The sequence below is a fragment of the Colobus angolensis genome, unplaced genomic scaffold (assembly GCF_000951035.1).
Source record: "Colobus angolensis palliatus isolate OR3802 unplaced genomic scaffold, Cang.pa_1.0 Scaffold14, whole genome shotgun sequence".
Lineage (NCBI taxonomy): Eukaryota > Metazoa > Chordata > Mammalia > Primates > Cercopithecidae > Colobus > Colobus angolensis.
Window position 1 is genome coordinate 1,828,227 of NW_012114488.1, and position 5,212 is coordinate 1,833,438.

The following is a 5,212-nucleotide window of genomic DNA, read 5'->3' on the forward strand; positions in this document are numbered from 1 at the left end:
TCTGCAGCGCCGAGGCCCGCGTCCCCGCAGCCCGCGTGGAAACCTCGCGCTTCAACTTGCGGGTCCCTGGGAGCCCGCGGGGGCCGCGAGGAGCCTCCCTTTACTACTCGGGCTTTGGGGGGAAGCAGAAATGCACAGCGAAGAGGGGGTGCCGAGTCGGCGTCTGGCATGGGAGGGGCTGTGGAGAGCGAGGAGGAAGCATTTTTGGTTGTGAATCCAGGCACCTCTGGAGTTAGAAACACAAGTTCTTTGCTCTGAGAATGTTGATTCTTTGGATAAGTGATTGAGTGATTGTGACAGGGGCCGTTCCCACTGTCCCCTCCCTGAGTACGGTGGTTCCTTCCACCAACTATTTATTCTTTTCCTCAACCCGCTCGTCACTACGGTGTTTACTTTCGTGGTGGCAATTCCAAACTTAGCAGATAGCTGATTCCAAAGCGGTTCCCAAAAAACAACGCAAGGGAACCTAAAGGTAGCCCAAACCTCTGATTTTACGATTCATGAAATGGAAAATAGACAAATGCCTCCTTTGCTTTTCCTTCATCTGATTATGAACGCACCTGATCCCACAGGGAAACACTTAAGTCAGTGAGTGTATGTAAATTATGTGCATCACTACTATACATAATAGGCACAATTTTTCTTAACATTAGTGAATATGTGTATTTACACCACACAGCAACCACAGTGAATGAAATTCTTATTCATATAACTTCTACACAGTTAAAAAAAAAAACAACTGATTTACATGAATTCAGTCAAAGAAATTTAGCTCTGGTGTCTGCGATTATCTTTCTGTGACTGGATTACACAACAAGCTAATCTCTCCTGAAATAGCTACTACGTTACACACACACTCCACATCTCTTTCCATTTCTCTTCAAAAATGCGTACAAAATGCCAGTCAAGTTTCTATGGGACTTTAAATAATTGAGAGACATTATGTCCCAGTGAATCACTTGATTTTGCTTTAGCATTTTGTATTCTCGTTGGATATTCTGTATATTAATATGAAAATATAACTTCTCTGGATGCCTTAATGTTTTTCATGGATATGAATCCGGTGTTCCCCCAAGTCAGAAGACAGTAAAAAACAGGAATTAAAAGTTCCTCCTGGGACTTAAAGACCCTCACAAAGAGAAGCAAATCAGTGATTGAAGGTCAATAGAGACGATCAAGGAATGAAAAGGAAGGGGTCGGATTTTCCATAGTGGAAACAGTGGAGAAAGTGCAAATAGTGTCTCTGTAGATCCTGGATGCGACAATGCCCTGTGCTCTTCCTCCTCTCACCGTCTTACAGGCTCTTGAAATCGGAAATGGAATAGCATTCTGCCCAGTTTTCACATCTTCTACCCTTTTGGAAAAGTAGGCAGATACCGTATCTTTGAAGGAGCTACATTTTTATTACTTATCTAAGATGTTGTTTAATTGTTCCTATTTGTAATAAATATTTGTAAAATCTTTTCAACCTTTTCTTTTTGTTATTGCCATTTTAAGGATACTACTTTTACTGGGTTTTTCAAGCTCTCTTGTCTTAAAACAAACAAACAAAAAGTCTGGAGTAGGAAGAAATATCTCCAAAGCCACAAGATAACAGGATTGATCTCTGCGTAGTCTCTACTTAGGCGTAAGCACGCACGCACGCACAAATGTAAGCTCTTTGGTGAGTAGCCAGTCTCCAGATACTGGGCTTTGATGAGAGTGGAAGGGTAACTTTTATTTTGAGGTAGAGAGAGCCTTTGATTTATTTTCTTTTTCTTTAGGACTTTACATCAACAAAAAAAATAATTTGAAGGTCGTAGACAAGAAGAAACTTCGCTAGAGACTTACTCTTTAGAAATACAGAAGATTCCACTCACAAATTTTAATTTAGACATTTACTAAGCATAAGAAATTGTACATTTCATGTATAACTGTGATTAAACTGATATGACCATCTATGAAAAATAAAGCCAGCCACAGCAAAGGAGGAAGGAGGCAACGCTAAGGAAAAGAAGAGGCGAGCGGACAGCCAGGCAAGAAGGAGGGTGAGGAGAGTGACTGAGAACGGGAGAAAGACTCTCTTGCTGGGTTCACCCAGTCCCTAATGACCATGACTCCATCCTCACTAGGCCTCTGCCTTTATGCTCCTTGCATTCAGGGGTCTAGCAACGTCATTCACGTGTCAGAATTCCAAAACTGATCCTGCCCCATGAAGGAATCTTTTTTTTTTCTTTCTTTTTTTTTTTGAAACGGAGTCTTGCACTGTTGCCTGGGCTGGAGGGCAATGGCGCCATCTCGGCTCATTGCAACCTCCGCCTCCCGGGTTCAAGCAATTCTCCTGCCTCAGCCTCCCGAGTAGCTGGGATTAGAGGTGCCTGCCACCTCGCCCAGCTAATTTTTTGTATTTTTAGTAGAGACGGGTTTTCACTATGTTGGTCAGACTGGTCTCCAACTCCTGACCTCGTGATCTGCCCGCCTCCGTCTCTCAAAGCGTTGGAATTACAGGCATGAGCCACTGTGCCCAGCCCAGGAATCTTAAGCGTCCCTCCTCCTCCTCCGGCCCAGTCCCCCAAATTCTTGAGTTCCCAAACCTCAAGTCTACCTTACTTTCATGATTAATACTGTTAATCTTCCTTCTGCTTCCAGATCCAGATGAACATTTTAACATAGTCCCTTGCATGGTATGAAACAAACATAGCAAGCTAGGCAAGCCTAAGAAGGCATGGACGCGCCCGCTTCTAGAGAGCACAGATCCCCTGGATGTCGCCTACACCAACCTCATCTCAAGCTTTTCAGCCAAACCACCTACCAGAAACTTTATTAGGACACTGCTTGATATCTACTCCTTCCTTTTGGGAGGGTTCTTAGAAGGCAACATTGCAACAAGAATTTATCTTTTAAATATGAGGTCAGTCGTATTAGTCTCATGTATATGAGACATTGATTGTCTTGATTTTGCTAAGAGGGTATGATACTTCACAAACACTACAAGGAGTTCTAAATCTTACAAGGATTGGAAGCAATGAAGCTGAGGTCTGGATCTATATCTTATTTACTCATGGCTCTCCCATCCTTACTAGAGTGGTCTGCATAAATACTGATAGATTCTCTTTCATCATTTTCTCAAACTTAATCTTATCACTCTTTTAGGGGAGCTCTTTAGAAGCCAGCAATCCATGACATCAGTGACTCCAGTGTCAATGTGCATGTTTATAATAGTGGTCAAAACATTCTCTGTGGGAGAATAATAGCATGACTAAACCACATTGTGTTTCTGGAGATAATGTAAAATAAAAGGAATCATGCTTAGGGAATGTAGGAATGAAATAATGCTTAGATACGTTTTGGCTCTCAGAGATTTATGTTTGCAATTCAGCTGTAATTATACTGAATACAATGGGATGTCAAAAGCCTAAGGATGTCTCTGTATACAGCTGATTGGGTCGAAACACTGGGAAAATGTAAAGTGGAGCAAACTGTTCCTGGCAAACCTGCCTTTCAGGCACACTGGGGCTTCCACGGTAGCATTAATGTGTCCTGCCACTAGATGGCAGGCACACACCAAGCAGTGCCGCACTCTTCACCTTTGCTCCATAGATTTCAATAGTATCAACCGTTAGCTTAAGAAAGGCAATTATAAATGTGAATTATAACTTCATGACCAATTATAAATCATTGTAACTAATTATAATTATGTTGTAATTGGCCAGGCCCGGTGGCTCACGCCTGTAATCCCAGCACTTTGGGAGGCCAAGGGGGGCAGATCACCTAAGGTCAGGAGTTTGAGACCGACCTGGCCAACATGGTGAAACCCCATTTCTACTAAAAATACAAAAAATTAGCCAGGTGTGGTGGCGGGCGCCTGTAATCTCAGCTACTCAGAAGGCTGAGGCAGGAGAATTACTTGAACCCGGGAGGTGGAGGCTGCTGTGAGCCGAGATCACGCCACTGCACTCCAGCCTGGGTAACAAGAGCGAAACTCCTTCTCAAGACAATAAAAAGTTATATTATAATTCTACAATTTTTATATTATAATTTAATGGCTAATGATTAATAAAAATGCCAACCATATTCAAAAAATTTTAAAAACTTAAAACATTTTTCTATATAGCAAATCATTCTGATTCTGTGTCCACTTCTTTAGAATTGGCACTAAGGTCAATCTCTTTGGAAATAAAACAGGAAATTTTCATTGAAATAAATACTTTTGCTTACACTGATTCCCTTCTTTGCCCCTAAATGCAGAGGGGCACTGTCCATGAACCCAAAAGGTAAGCAGACATGTCCTTCCAATGGACTGACACAGCTATACTGTGGATCTCTAAGGGGTAATACAATGACCCAAGTTCAACTGCAGATTATTAGAAGTGGCCATTGTGGAATTGAAAGCTGAACAGCCAGCAGAGAGTGACCAAGGGCAGCAGAATTCTGCAGTGTAGTGGCAAGTGTGCAGGGATGGCAAGACCAGCAATGGCATCCTGGGCTGACTTCTTGGTGGCAAGATCTTGGCCATGCACCAGCTTCCTTTGTTCCAGCTCAAGCTTGACTTGCCAGGCTTCCTTTTGACTTTGGAGGAGTGCCTATATAATTGCAAAACATTTTTTATGTAAGTCAACTAGAGTTGACTTGTGTTTACAACCAAGAACTCTTTTTGACTGGCACACAGTTTTAATTTCATTCTGCATTTGATTGCTTAAAGAGTCAGTTTCAGCTCAAGGAGACAAAGGCACCATGAGAAATAGGGATACAGGAATTTGGGGGTGAAGAAGCATACTTGTTGCCATTCAAATCACTCTCTTGACCTGCATTGTCCAATAAGTACCCACTAGCAACATTTGTTGCCACTATTCAAATTTATTAAAATTAACATGAAATGAAATTAAAAATTTCTTAGTTGCAATAGCCACATTTCAAATGCTTCGTAGCCACATGTGTCTAGTGGCTACTGTATTGGATGCTGCAGATCTAGAACATTCCATCACTGAAGAAAGTTCTGTTGGACAAAATTGGTTAGACGTTTTATCTTGTCTGAATATTCATAAGGCTTTATATTTGTAAATGTAAGGAACAAAAGGTCCCCTATGTAATAATCCCTTCACTGTTGTATAGAAACAAAAATGAGAGGTAACAGGAAGTTGAACACAATTTTACGTTTTTGGTACTAGATTTCTTCCTTTGAAGATGAATCTAAAGAGTCAAGAACCACCTTTTCGCTGTGTCTACTGTGAGA